This window comes from Lolium perenne, chromosome 3 (genome assembly GCF_019359855.2).
Source record: "Lolium perenne isolate Kyuss_39 chromosome 3, Kyuss_2.0, whole genome shotgun sequence".
NCBI lineage: Eukaryota > Viridiplantae > Streptophyta > Magnoliopsida > Poales > Poaceae > Lolium > Lolium perenne.
The window spans coordinates 350,272,893-350,288,867 of NC_067246.2; the positions used below are offsets into that span (position 1 = coordinate 350,272,893).

At 44.4% G+C, this 15,975-nt stretch overlaps 1 pseudogene; it reads left to right on the plus strand.

Annotated features, from left to right (window-relative positions):
- Positions 1 to 630: 630 nt before the first annotated feature.
- LOC127346191 (uncharacterized) overlaps positions 631 to 15,975 on the plus strand; it is a 29,686-nt pseudogene continuing 14,341 nt past the window's right edge.

Below are 15,975 nucleotides of genomic sequence, written 5' to 3' on the forward strand. Positions count from 1 at the left end.
ATGGCCTCCTGGCTCATCATCGATCTCATTATATAGGCTAGTAGCCTTGCGGTACAAGTTTAGATACGTCCAACCGGAGGTACATATAAGAACAGATGGAAGTACAGATAGATACATTTAGTTAGGATCTAATCTAGCCTAACAACTATATCTAAACTAATTCAGTTAACAAAGAAGTATCTCGTTTAACACCAATTATGCATAAAGTATTTTACAAAGGGGCCATAAACAGCACACAAATTCCCCAGAAAATAAAGGTATGGTGAGTTAACCTAGTAAGTAAAAATAATCTATCGGGGGGTAAAATTAAGGAATCAGTTAGATGCAGCCAAGCAGATCATGTTGAGGGCCTCCATGTGGATGTTGGGGACGATCTCGACGATCTCATCCTACACGATCAACTCCACCTACACCAACCATGCCTATCATTCAGCAGATGGAGCCAACACTTAACAGCGAGGGAACAGGGAACATGCCGTAGGTGGATTTGGAATTAGGGATGCACACGGATGGATGCAAGCTCCGGTGGGTTACATACCTCGGAGGGTGAGAAAGATGGAGAGGTGCGGGTACGAATACCCCACCATAAGATCTCAGTTGCTCTACATCCACAAACCACACACTACAGGAATGGTGCGCTGCACCGACGGCCCCGAGCCCTTGGAAATTATGTCAAATGCCATCGGCGTAGTCTACGCCGAGGGCTACCGTCGGTGTAGCTCCTCGGCGACGGTCCACCTCAGCAGAGATACGTGGGTCCTCGGCGTAGCCCTATATGCTGCCGTCAGCGTATGGATCATCGGCACAGGCCACGCCGTCCCGTCTGTTAACTTCAATTTTTTAATTTTTAATTTTTTTATCTCGACCATTTTAACTTTAACTACAATTAATCTTAGGTCAAATTACGCCCATGGTCAAACTTCCCACTATGGTCATCCATCCTCACACTACTCCACCCTTAGCACCCTTAACATCTTCGTTCCTTCGGGTTGAGCTTCCATCTTCTTCATGAAACATCGATGAGAATACTGCCATATCAATCCTATTAACCCTTAGACCATGATATCATAACTCTTTATTATTTTGAATTTTTTTAAATTTAAATAAAGATCAGTGGTTAAGTAATAATAATCTCTATGTAGGATGCAATTATTAATTTATTTTTAAAAAATATAAAATCCTGAATTTCTGTTAAAAACTAAAATCATCCTGCTTTTATATTTTCATTTAGAATTTTGAGAATCTAAAAATTCGCTAACCGGGTAATCCCCGGTGAAAATTGATGTAACTTTTTCGAACGATTATTTTGATATATTATACATTTTTTCTGATTTCGTATGCAACCAGAAAAACCGTTTTACCGATAGTTGACGCAATTTTGCAGAAAAGTTCGAAATTTATTTTTGTTAAATTCTGTTGCAACTAGATGGCATAACACATGGACATCTCGAAAGATTTTATGTTTTGAAATTTTTATCATTTTCTACCATTCAATTGAAACATACCCAGGGGGTGCATGGAGGGAAAAAAAGTTTAGGGCTCCTTTGATTCAAAGGATTTGCATAGGAATTGTGTAGGATTTAGTTCCTATGGAAAAATTTCCTATACATGTTTTGATTCATAGGAACATATCCTATAGGAAAAAATCCTATAGGAATCTTGTAGTGTAATTCCTATAGGAAAAAAGCATTAGCTCATACCTCATGGAAAAATTACTTTGCTACAATCAAACAAACTTCATCTTCCTATAGGATTCAATTAGACATGTCATTCCAATCCTATATCTTTCATATTCCTAAGTTTTTCCTATCCTTTAAATCAAAGGAGGCCCACCTCTACGCCAAAGGTGACCATCAGCGTAGATTAAAAAAGGGAGAAGACTATGCCGAGGGAAGCCGTCGGCGTAGCCTTGACACCGTGACAGTGCCGTCACGGAAAAAACTTTGGTGGGCCACATACATAGCCCTACGCCAACGGCCCATGATATACCAAGGGCAGCCGTCGGCATAGCGTTTCCTACGCCGAAGGCATCGCTACACCCGAAGGCTCTTTTGGCGGGTTGGCCTGGTGGCCCATACGCCGACAACTCCGAATTTTAGCTATCGACGTATGAGTGGATCGTCGGCGGTTTCGAGCCATTCCTGTAGTGACATTAGAATTCCAATCTTCTAACAACAGCATTTCCACAGATCCCCTTCGCAAAAATATCTTGCCGCGAAACGAACATGCAGCATGGAGGAGGAGGAGGGTAAGGAGAAGGCTACCGTGCTTCCACAGTGTCAATTACGGCGCCTGACCGCGAGCTTCGACTGCCTGATTCTCGCTGGCTGCTGATAGGGGAACTTTTTTTCCGCCCTTTTTTTTGAAGCCGTTTTCCTCACCGGGACTTGCACTTCGGCCCGCGTCACACATGGGCCAATTTTGCCATAACTTATATCTCTACAGCCCAATGCAGGAAACGATAGGCTCCGCTCACGCGAGCGCCGGCTTTTTGTTAGTTTTTCATTTTTTAGTTGGTTTTTGTTGGCTTTCGGGGTTTTAACTGGTTCTTCGGTTTTTGTTGTTCCCTGTTTGGATTATTTTCGTTTTTTTCAATTGTTAGTTTTTTCTGACATTTTCAAGTTTCCAATAATGTTCACATTTTTAAAATGTTCAAAATGAAAAAATGTTCATGTTTTAGAACAGTTTAAATTTAAAATATATTCAGTGTTTTTTCAAAAAATAGTTTTAAAATGTTCATGTGTTTTTAAAAAGATTTGGATTTTAAAATATGTACATTTGAGAAGTATTCTGATTAAAATACTCTAGCGTGATATTAAAAATGTTTATTTTTTTAAACAACCCTACCTGTTATTTGGCCAGTTTGAGTGCGGCCCATGGAGGCAGCGACGTAGGCGGGACGCAGTAGCTTCCGCGTCGGCGACAAATAGGAGCCCGCAGTTTGCGGTCGCTTGATTTTTCTTTCCATATGAACAAAGCAAAAAAAAAACAAGGCATTTTAATTGCGTCATCTCATTCTATGGACCAATGCATAGTAATCATTTCATCCTACACTACTCCGTTGCTTTAAACCAATTAAGAAAAAATAAAATATTTGTTCTAGTATTTCAGAAAATACAGTTAGCGACAACCTCCCCTCCTATCGCAGATACGAACATACTAGCCCACAAATCCAACCACCTTTTTGCAAAGCACGATTAATACATAATTTTGTCGTGCGTTACTCCACCAAAGAGATAAAAATTGGACTGGCCTCGTCCATTTATAAGAAACAATATTTGAAATGTGTAAGAAACAATATTTGAAATGTACAGCTCACACGGCTGGCCTCGTCCATTTATATATTGACAACCATTTATAATTGGTTTAGTCTAGAGAGAAGACAAGGCCAACCCTAACCCGCCGCCTCCCTCTCCCGCCCCCGCCCACAACCGTCCGCCGCCAGTTGCCCCAGCTGCTAACGCTGCCGGTCGTGGCCCCGGCCACGGCACTGGCCTCGGTCCCGGCTCCCGTGCCCCGGCCCCGGCCATGGTGCCTGCCCCGGCCCGGCTCTAGCGGTGGTGGCGGCACCGCCTCCGTCGAATCAACGAGGGGGAGAAGAGGGTTTCCGCGGTGGCGTTCCATGGGAGGTGATGAAGCGCCGGTGGAGGATGCCGGGCGGCACGACTACTTGGTCGGGGCCTGAGGCTCTCCGTCGGTAGCCATGGAGGATTCGGTGGAGCGGTGGCGGCCCCCTCCCCGGTAACGGTTCGGTGGTGGTACACATGATCTGTGCCACTGCCCTCTTCCCTGGTGATCCGGCAGGAGGGATTGGTGGCGTGGGGGCTGCTGATCTTGCTTTGTTTTTGGTGGTGGTCCTCGGGTTTCTCGCATGCGAGAATGAAGATCTTCCGGAGGTCAGTTTGCTTTGATCTGACTGGAGAGATGAGTTCCGGAAAGCTCCGCTAGCGAATAGAACAGTGCATCTTTTGCCTGGAGTTTGCTGGATCGGGTGGTATTCGGTCGCCCGCACCCATGTTTTCATTCCGACCGTTTGGTTCCGAAGGGAGCAGTGCGAAGCTTTATTCTGTGTTGACATCAAGTGACTTTTTGGGTCATGGTGAAGTCAGAAGAAGGAATATCATGAAGGCCGGATTGGTCGAGTGGCTAAAGGAGGTTTGAGTCTCCGTGATGTCGAGGGATCCTCTTGGCGTTCCGGGGTCTGCAGCAGTGGTATGCATGTGGGGTGGCAGCACAGGGAAGTTCAGTGTCTTACCTCTCAGGGTGAAAACCCAAGGTCTGACCTTAACTGGATGCGCCTGGCAATGATCTTGTTGGAGGCATTGTTTTGAGAGTATGGACTATCTTCAGGGTGAAAACCTAAGACCTTTGGTCGGACGACGACGACGCTGGTGTACTGTTTCCTTCTTGGAGGCGTCGCTTTTGGAGAGTCTGTACTTCAGGTGTTGTCACGGTGGTGATTGTATTGCTGTTGCTAGGCCTACAAGGTTGTAGCGGGACTTTTATTTCTTAGTTTTCTTTACTCTTTTTTGGATGTGTGCATTCGTACTACCACTAGGGTAGAACTTTGTTGCAGAGGCTGGGTGGAATTGGTATCTTTTGATATTAATATATTCTTTTTATCTAAAAATAATAATATATTGACAAACATGGTTACAAACACAATACGTGTACAACACGTCTGACTATGTCGGTTAGAGTTGATCTAGCTAAATACAAGGAGTACTAACATATGTTAACATCCTCCCTCAATTTTAGCCGTATCTAGTCGGGTAAGATCGAGTCTACAACCATCAAACAATGGTAGAGACAAAGGTTTAGCAAAGATATCTCAATATGCTTGGTACGAGCATGAAAAATCGGATTTGATGAGAGATATGTTTCCTCAATATTATCACGCCATAGGACAGGTGTACTAACATGTTTGACACGATGCTCCTGTAGCAAAGACTGTAACTATTAGCAAGGGCTTTATACTCTAACTTCCCTTTCAATGGCAGCCAACCCAGAGTTGATAGATGATAGCTGACAATTTTGTGGTCACCTCCAAAATGTAGCCCGCATTGGCCGCAATAGGTTTGGTACTCTTAAGTCTGCAAAGTGTCTGAAGCATTGTCAAGATCAATATTTGATGGTGCGGTCATGGTCCAAGTTTAGTCACTACGTGCTGACTAGTGTGTTGTCTTTGTCGAGGACTTGAACAAACTGTTCCTCAACGAGTCAACAATGCCATTATGTACAAGCACAACTTCCTTGACCAAGGACGACTTGAAGTCTCGCGTAGCCAACTATAAACACCAGAAGGAGCTGAACAATAAGCATGCTCTCAAACACACTGCCTAGAACAGACCACGTGATAAGAAAAAACTTTTTTCATTCAAATGGGCTGCTATTTCTGTTGAAATATTGGGCCCACTTTTTAGTGGCCCAAATTAGATTTCAGTTTTCCCTATAAATCTCAAAGCCCACATAGTGGTAGTCTTGTGAGTTTGAGCCCAAGTTGGTGGCAGCTCACTAGGGAGTGGCAAGAGGTGGGAAGTTTAGTTCCACATGGAAAGTTGGGAGGAAGTTAGACCACCTTATAAGGTGGGTTGTTCCACCACTAGTAAGTGAGTGAGAATAGGAGTGCTACACGCGCGCGCTCCTCCTCCTTGCTCGTCTCGACTCGACACGTCACGAGCGCGACGCGCTCGTGGTGAGTGGATTGAGCCTCGAGCCGAGACTTTCCTTACTTTTTGCAGCTCAGGAAAACGAACAGAGTCCTAGACGGACGCGTCGCAGTTAGTCGGTTCGGGTCGCTCCCGGATCGTGGGCTATCTGTAACCGACTCGAAACGTTCGTGCGACGTGGGCATGGCCCACGTTGCCTAGGGTTTCCCGAGCCTATATAATCTCTTGCCCGGTTACCGCAGAAACGCATCTAAAATACGAGTTAAGGTTTCCACCTCTCTCTGCTTGCGCCGCAATCGTAGCCTACTCCATCCCCCGCGCCGACGTGCATCGGCGAATGGGAGAGCAGGTCTCCGGAACCGCTCGTCCTTGCGATCCTGTACGGGAGAGGGCGAATTAGGTTTTTGGGAAGCGCTCTGCGCGACTGCTCAAGCTCTTCATCACGGGTCGCCTTCCGTCCAAGTCGGGCGGTGCTGCCTACCGTCGTCTTCAACGTCATCTACTTCGACCCGTCGTCCCTGTCGTCAACAACGTTGTCATCAACAACGTTACTGCTGCGACATCATCTGCTACACCTCCACCGCCACCTCCACCAGATCGGTACGTGCGACATATCTCGATCTGTTTAGTGATGGATGTTGTACTGTTTGCTCTGCTACTGTTCATGTTGATCACTGCATCTAGTATGTTCGAGTTTCACATGTTAGTAGTTACTGTCGTCATGCTTAATATTCTGGAATTAATCACGGAAATTGTGCCTAATTATCCAACAATCCAAAAACCTAATTGTAGGCAATTTCCTGAGTTAACAATGGCTGGTTTTTCTGATGCACTGAGGCCGGATAAGTTTACCGGTGTGCACTTTAAGAGGTGGCAGTATAAGGCCATGCTCTGGCTTACTCATCTGAAAGTGTTCGAAGTTACTGATGGTTTACCTGAAGGAACTATATCTGACCAAGATCAGAACAAGTTCAAGGAAAACAATAATCTCTTCGTCGGATGCGTTCTAAGTATTCTTGCTGATCGTCTGTGTGATGTGTACATGCACATAACAGATGGTAAAGAGCTCTGGGATGCACTGAATGCTAAGTTCGGTGCAACCGATGCAGGCAGTGAACTGTACATCATGGAGAGCTTCCATGACATCAGGATGGTTAACAACCGTTCTGTAGTCGAACAAGCTCATGAGATACAGTGCATTGCGAAAGAGCTTGAACTCCTTAAGTGTGCCTTACCTGACAAGTTTGTGGCTGGATGCATCATCGCTAAGTTGCTCCCTTCATGGAGGAACTTTGCCACAACTCTCAAACACAAGAGACAGGAGATATCAATTGAAAATCTGATAGCATCTCTTGATATTGAGGAGAAAGCTCGGGCTAAGGATAATACTGAGAAAGGAGAGGGTCAGTCTAGCGCCAACATGGTGCAGAAGAAACCCTACATCAAGAACAAAGGGAATAACAAGCCCTACTTCAATAAGCCTATCAAGACTACAACCTTCAAGAAGAAGAAGATGATAAACAAAGCAGATCTGAGCTGCTTTACATGTGGAGAGACTGGCCACTTTTCTAAGGACTGTCCAGAGAGGGCAGACCGCAAGAAAAAGGCGAGGCAAGTCAACACGGTGACCGCTAGCAATGCTGATGGGTACGGTAATCTCTTTACTGTTCTTTCGGTATTTCAATCTCCATGTTGGTGGATTGATACAGGTGCTAATGTTCATGTGTGTGCTGACATATCCATGTTCACTTCTTACCAGGTCGCCCGGGATTCTTCCGTCTTGATGGGGAATGGGTCACATGCTTTTGTTCGTGGTGTTGGCACGGTAGATCTGAAGTTCACTTCGGGGAAGATCGTGCAGCTGAGGAACGTGCAGCATGTCCCTACTATGAACAAGAATCTCGTTAGCGGCTCCCTTCTATGCAGAGATGGGTTTAAGGTTGTTTTAGAGTTGAATAAAGTAGTTGTTTCTAAGTTTGGACAATTTATTGGTAAAGGCTATGAGTGCGGAGGCTTGTTCCGCTTTTCGCTTTCTGATTTCAGTAATAAGTCTGTGAACCATATATGTGGCAATGTTAGTGACGATACCAGTGTTTGGCATTCTCGTTTATGTCACATTAATTTTGGTTTAATGTCTCGGCTATCCAGTTTAAGTTTAATTCTGAATTTCACCATTGCCAAAGGTTCTAAGTGCTGTAGCTGTGTGCAATCAAAGCAACCTCGGAAGCCTCACAAGGCGGCCGAGGAGAGAAACTTGGCACCTCTAGAACTCATACATTTTTATCTATGCGAGATGAATGGTGTGTTGACAAAAGGTGGAAAGAGATATTTCATGACATTGATTGATGATGCGACTAGATTTTGCTATGTTTATTTGTTGCGAACTAAAGATGAAGCTTTAGACTACTTTAAAATTTATAAGGCTGAAGTTGAAAATCAACTAGAGAGAAAGATCAAGCGTCTTAGGTCGGATCGTGGTGGCGAATATTTTCCTAAAATCTTTGATGAATTCTGTGAGGAACATGGCATTATTCATGAGAGGACGCCTCCCTATTCACCCCAATCAAACGGGGTTGCCGAGAGGAAAAATCGCACGCTGACTGACTTGGTGAATTCCATGTTAGCCACTGCTGGTTTATCAAAGGCATGGTGGGGGGAGGCTTTATTGACTTCATGTCATGTCCTGAATAGAGTTCCTAACAAGAATAAAGATAAAACCCCTTACGAGGAGTGGGCTGGGAGAAAACCATCACTTTCGTATTTGCGCACATGGGGATGTTTGGCGAAAGTCAATATTCCAATTACTAAGAAGCGCAAACTTGGACCAAAGACAGTGGATTGTATCTTTCTAGGTTATGCTCCTCGGAGTGTAGGATATAGATTTTTAGTAGTTCAATCCGAGGTACCTGATATGCATGTTGATACTATTATGGAATCTCGTGATGCAACATTTTTTGAGAATATGTTTCCTATGAAAGATATGCATAGCATTGCTAGAATTTCTACTGAGATAATTCCTGAGTCCAGTACATCTAATGAGTATTTTGAACAATCACATGAGAATGTTACTGAGAAGGATGACAATGAAGCTCCTAAACGGAGCAAGAGACGAAGGATTGAAAAATCCTTTGGTGATGATTTCATTGTGTACCTTGTGGATGATACCCCCACGTCCATTGCAGAGGCATATGCATCTCCAGATGCAGATGACTGGAAAGAAGCTGTCCATAACGAGATGGACTCGATCCTTTCTAATGGAACTTGGGAGCTATCAGAACGACCCCATGGATGCAAGCCTGTGGGCTGCAAATGGGTGTTCAAGAAGAAGCTAAGACCTGATGGTACTATTGAAAAGTACAAGGCGCGGCTTGTAGCGAAAGGCTACACACAGAGAGAAGGCGAAGATTACTTGACACCTATTCACTGTCGCTAGACTTACCACCATTCGAGTACTACTATCCATGGCTGCCTCCTATGGTCTTATCGTTCATCAATTGGACGTAAAGACAGCTTTCCTTAATGGAGAGTTGGAAGAGGAAATCTATATGGATCAGCTGATGGGTTTGTAGTAAAAGGTGAAGAAAGAAAGGTGTGCAAGTTGCTGAAATCTTTATATGGCCTGAAACAAGCACCTAAGCAATGGCATGAGAAGTTTGTGGAGAACTTTAACTTACGTAGACTTTGTTGTCAATGAGGCTGACAAGTGCGTTTACTATCGCCATGGTGGGGGCGAAGGTGTTATACTATGTTTGTATGTGGATGATATTCTGATCTTTGGTACAAACATGAGAGTAATACACGAGGTCAAGTCTTTCTTGTCAAAGAGCTTTGATATGAAAGATCTGGGAGAAGTCGATGTGATTACGAACATCAAGCTGATTAAGAACGAGAGTGGGATTACTCTAACGCAATCCCATTATGTTGAGAAGATCTTGAGCCGGTTCGGCTATATTGATAGCAAGTCTTCTCCAACACCTTATGATCCCAGTGTGACACTACGCAAGAACCGGAGGATTGCCATAGATCAATTGAGATATTCTCAGATCGTTGGCTCACTCATGTACTTAGCGAGTGCGACTAGACCCGAGATCTCTTTTGCTGTTAGCAAGTTGAGTAGGTTCATGTCAAACCCGGTGCGATCATTGGCATGCACTTGATAGGGTCATGCGCTACCTATGTGGTACAATGAGTTATGGGATTCACTATTCAGGGCACCCAGCTGTGCTTGAAGGATATAGTGATTCGAATTGGATCTCAGATGTAGCTGATTTGTACGCCACAAGTGGGTATGTATTTACCTTTGGAGGTGGCGCAGTATCATGGAGATCTTGCAAGCAAACCATATTGACGAGGTCAACTATGGAAGCAGAACTTACTGCTTTAGACACAACCACTGTTGAATCAGAATGGTTGCGTGAGCTCTTGATGGACTTGCCTGTGGTTGAAAAACCTGTTCCGGCAATCCTTTTGAATTGTGACAATCAAACTGTAATTGTCAAAGTGGACAATTCTAAGGATAACGTGAAGTCATCAAGACACGTCAAGAGACGTTTGAAGTCTGTCAGGAAATTGCGAAACTCCGGAGTAATAACTGTTACATATATTCAAACAGACAAAAACCTGGCAGATCCCTTTACAAAGGGACTATCACGTAATGTGATAGAAAGTGCATCGAGGGAGATGGGTTTGAGACCCGTTGATGTTATACCATAGTGGTAACCCAACCTTTGTGATCGGAGATCCCGTGAATTAGGACCTGGGAAGAACAAACTAGTGGTTTAATTGAGGAGAGTATTATGTAACCCTCTCTATGTGAAGATGCACAACTCTCAATTGCTGTAAGGTAGGTTGGCAACAAGCCTTAATGTGTTTATGTTGGCTATATTAGCAAAGATGTTGTCCTACAGAGCATTCTTGAAATAACACACCTATATGAGTCTGATTGTTAAACGTCGCAATCTATGAGATTTGGGTGATCTCTAGTAAACTCATGAAGAGACCACGAAGTATGACACATATGCTTCACCCGCGGGGTAGGCTACTGGCAGCCATGTACTGGTCATGACTTTGAGTGAAACCCTGTTCACGCAAAACTTGCAATTCAAGGCTTAGTCCATTGTTCAAGTGTGAATGGATGTAGCTTAAGGTTCTAGGCGGAAGTTCAACTTAACAGTCTCCGCTGAAACACTGGTATATAAACAAACAGTGAGTATTGGTAAATCTCTAAATGGGGATTTGAGATCTGGTGGGGGATTGTTGAAATATTGGGCCCACTTTTTAGTGGCCCAAATTAGATTTCAGTTTTCCCTATAAATCTCAAAGCCCACATAGTGGTAGCCTTGTGAGTTTGAGCCCAAGTTGGTGGCAGCTCACTAGGGAGTGGCAAGAGGTGGGAAGTTTAGTCCCACATGGAAAGTTGGGAGGAAGTTAGACCACCTTATAAGGTGGGTTGTTCCACCACTAGTAAGTGAGTGAGACTAGGAGTGCTACACGCGCGCGCTCCTCCTCCTCCTCCTCGCTCGCTCGTCTCGACTCGACTCGACACGTCATGACGCGCGCGCCGCGCTCGTGGTGAGTGGTGAGTGGATTGAGCCTCGAGCTGAGACTTTCCTTACTTTTTGCAGCTCAGGAAAACGAACAGAGTCCTAGACGGACGCGTCGCAGTTAGTCGGTTCCGGTCGCTCCCGGATCGTGGGCTATCTGTAACCGACTCGAAACGTTCATGCGACGTGGGCATGGCCCACGTTGCCTAGGGTTTCCCGAGCCTATATAATCTCTTGCCCGGTTACCGCAGAAACGCATCTAAAATACGAGTTAGGGTTTCCACCTCTCTCTGCTTGCGCCGCCATCATAGCCTACTCCATCCCGCGCGCCGACGTGCATCGGCGAACGGGAGAGCAGGTCTCCGGAACCGCTCGTCCTTGCGATCCTGTACGGGAGAGGGCGAATTAGGTTTTTGGGAAGCGCTCTACGCGACTGCTCAAGCTCTTCATCACGGGTCGCCTTCCGTCCAAGTCGGGCGGTGCTGCCTACCGTCGTCTTCAATGCCATCTACTTCGACCCGTCGTCCCTGTCGTCAACAACGTTGTCATCAACAACGTTACTGCTGCGACATCATCTGCTACACCTCCACCGCCACCTCCACCAGATCGGTACGTGCGACATATCTCGATCTGTTTAGTGATGGATGTTGTACTGTTTGCTCTGCTACTGTTCATGTTGATCACTGCATCTAGTATGTTCAAGTTTCACATGTTAGTAGTTACTGTCGTCATGCTTAATATTCTAGAATTAATCACGGAAATTGTGCCTAATTATCCAACAATCCAAAAACCTAATTGTAGGCAATTTCCTGAGTTAACAATGGCTGGTTTTTCTGATGCACTGAGGCCGGATAAGTTTACCGGTGTGCACTTTAAGAGGTGGCAGTATAAGGCCATGCTCTGGCTTACTCATCTGAAAGTGTTCGAAGTTACTGATGGTTTACCTGAAGGAACTATATCTGACCAAGATCAGAACAAGTTCAAGGAAAACAATAATCTCTTCGTCGGATGCGTTCTAAGTATTCTTGCTGATCGTCTGTGTGATGTGTACATGCACATAACAGATGGTAAAGAGCTCTGGGATGCACTGAATGCTAAGTTCGGTGCAACCGATGCGAGCGATGAAGCGTACATCATGGAGAGCTTCCATGACATCAGGATGGTTAACAACCGTTCTGTAGTCGAACAAGCTCATGAGATACAGTGCATTGCGAAAGAGCTTGAACTCCTTAAGTGTGCCTTACCTGACAAGTTTGTGGCTGGATGCATCATCGCTAAGTTGCCCCCTTCATGGAGGAACTTTGCCACAACTCTCAAACACAAGAGACAGGAGATATCAGTTGAAAATCTGATAGCATCTCTTGATATTGAGGAGAAAGCTCGGGCTAAGGATAATACTGAGAAAGGAGAGGGTCAGTCTAGCGCCAACATGGTGCAGAAGAAACCCTACAGCAAGAACAAAGGGAATAACAAGCCCTCCTTCAATAAGCCTATGAAGACTACAACCTTCAAGAAGAAGAAGATGATAAACAAAGCAGATCTGAGTTGCTTTACATGTGGAGAGATTGGCCACTTTTCTAAGGACTGTCCAGAGAGGGCAGACCGCAAGAAAAAGGCGAGGCAAGTCAACACGGTGACCGCTAGCAATGCTGATGGGTACGGTAATCTCTTTACTGTTCTTTCGGTATTTCAATCTCCATGTTGGTGGATTGATACAGGTGCTAATGTTCATGTGTGTGCTGACATATCCATGTTCACTTCTTACCAGGTCGCCCGGGATTCTTCCGTCTTGATGGGGAATGGGTCACATGCTTCTGTTCGTGGTGTTGGCACGGTAGATCTGAAGTTCACTTCGGGGAAGATCGTGCAGCTGAGGAACGTGCAGCATGTCCCTACTATGAACAAGAATCTCGTTAGCGGCTCCCTTCTATGCAGAGATGGGTTTAAGGTTGTTTTAGAGTTGAATAAAGTAGTTGTTTCTAAGTTTGGACAATTTATTGGTAAAGGCTATGAGTGCGGAGGCTTGTTCCGCTTTTCGCTTTCTGATTTCAGTAATAAGTCTGTGAACCATATATGTGGCAATGTTAGTGATGATACCAGTGTTTGGCATTCTCGTTTATGTCACATTAATTTTGGTTTAATGTCTCGGCTATCCAGTTTAAGTTTAATTCCGAATTTCACCATTGCCAAAGGTTCTAAGTGCCGTAGTTGTGTGCAATCAAAGCAACCTCGGAAGCCTCACAAGGCGGCCGAGGAGAGAAACTTGGCACCTCTAGAACTCATACATTCTGATCTATGCGAGATGAATGGTGTGTTGACAAAAGGTGGAAAGAGATATTTCATGACATTGATTGATGATGCGACTAGATTTTGCTATGTTTATTTGTTGCGAACTAAAGATGAAGCTTTAGACTACTTTAAAATTTATAAGGCTGAAGTTGAAAATCAACTAGAGAGAAAGATCAAGCATCTTAGGTCGGATCGTGGTGGCGAATATTTTCCTAAAATCTTTGATGAATTCTGTGAGGAACATGGCATTATTCATGAGAGGACGCCTCCCTATTCACCCCAATCAAACGGGGTTGCCGAGAGGAAAAACCGCACGCTGACTGACTTGGTGAATTCCATGTTAGCCACTGCTGGTTTATCAAAGGCATGGTGGGGGGAGGCTTTATTGACTTCATGTCATGTCCTGAATAGAGTTCCTAACAAGAATAAAGATAAAACCCCTTACGAGGAGTGGGCTGGGAGAAAACCATCACTTTCGTATTTGCGCACATGGGGATGTTTTGCGAAAGTCAATATTCCAATTACTAAGAAGCGCAAACTTGGACCAAAGACAGTGGATTGTATCTTTCTAGGTTATGCTCCTCGGAGTGTAGGATATAGATTTTTAGTAGTTCAATCCGAGGTACCTGATATGCATGTTGATACTATTATGGAATCTCGTGATGCAACATTTTTTGAGAATATGTTTCCTATGAAAGATATGCATAGCATTGCTAGAATTTCTACTGAGATAATTCCTGAGTCCAGTACATCTAATGAGTATTTTGAACAATCACATGAGAATGTTACTGAGAAGGATGACAATGAAGCTCCTAAACGGAGCAAGAGACGAAGGATTGAAAAATCCTTTGGTGATGATTTCATTGTGTACCTTGTGGATGATACCCCCACGTCCATTGCAGAGGCATATGCATCTCCAGATGCAGATGACTGGAAAAAAGCTGTCCATAATGAGATGGACTCGATCCTTTCTAATGGAACTTGGGAGCTATCAGAACGACCCCATGGATGCAAGCCTGTGGGCTGCAAATGGGTGTTCAAGAAGAAGCTAAGACCTGATGGTACTATTGAAAAGTACAAGGCGCGGCTTGTAGCGAAAGGCTACACACAGAGAGAAGGCGAAGATTACTTCGACACCTATTCACCTGTCGCTAGACTTACCACCATTCGGGTACTACTATCCATGGCTGCCTCCTATGGTCTTATCGTTCATCAAATGGACGTAAAGACAGCTTTCCTTAATGGAGAGTTGGAAGAGGAAATCTATATGGATCAGCCTGATGGGTTTGTAGTAAAAGGTGAAGAAAGAAAGGTGTGCAAGTTGCTGAAATCTTTATATGGCCTGAAACAAGCACCTAAGCAATGGCATGAGAAGTTTGACAGAACTTTAACTTCTGTAGACTTTGTTGTCAATGAGGCTAACAAGTGCGTTTACTATCGCCATGGTGGGGGCGAAGGTGTTATACTATGTTTGTATGTGGATGATATTCTGATCTTTGGTACAAACATGAGAGTAATACACGAGGTCAAGTCTTTCTTGTCAAAGAGCTTTGATATGAAAGATCTGGGAGAAGCTGATGTGATTCTGAACATCAAGCTGATTAAGAACGAGTGTGGGATTACTCTAACGCAATCCTATTATGTTGAGAAGATCTTGAGCCGGTTCGGCTATATTGATAGCAAGTCTTCTCCAACACCTTATGATCCCAGTGTGACACTACGCAAGAACCGGAGGATTGCCATAGATCAATTGAGATATTCTCAGATCGTTGGCTCACTCATGTACTTAGCGAGCGCGACTAGACCCGACATCTCTTTTGCTGTTAGCAAGTTGAGTAGGTTCATGTCAAACCCGGGTACTGATCATTGGCATGCACTTGATAGGGTCATGCGCTACCTATGTGGTACAATGAGTTATGGGATTCACTATTCAGGGCAACCAGCTGTGCTTGAAGGATATAGTGATTCGAATTGGATCTCAGATGTAGCTGATTTGTACGCCACAAGTGGGTATGTATTTACCTTTGGAGGTGGCGCAGTATCATGGAGATCTTGCAAGCAAACCATATTGACGAGGTCAACTATGGAAGCAGAACTTACTGCTTTAGACACAACCACTGTTGAATCAGAATGGTTGCGTGAGCTCTTGATGGACTTGCCTGTGGTTGAAAAACCTGTTCCGGCAATCCTTTTGAATTGTGACAATCAAACTGTAATTGTCAAAGTGGACAATTCTAAGGATAACGTGAAGTCATCAAGACACGTCAAGAGACATTTGAAGTCTGTCAGGAAATTGCGAAACTCCGGAGTAATAACTGTTACATATATTCAAACAGACAAAAACCTGGCAGATCCCTTTACAAAGGGACTATCACGTAATGTGATAGAAAGTGCATCGAGGGAGATGGGTTTGAGACCCGTTGATGTTATACCATAGTGGTAACCCAACCTTTGTGATCGGAGATCCCGTGAAT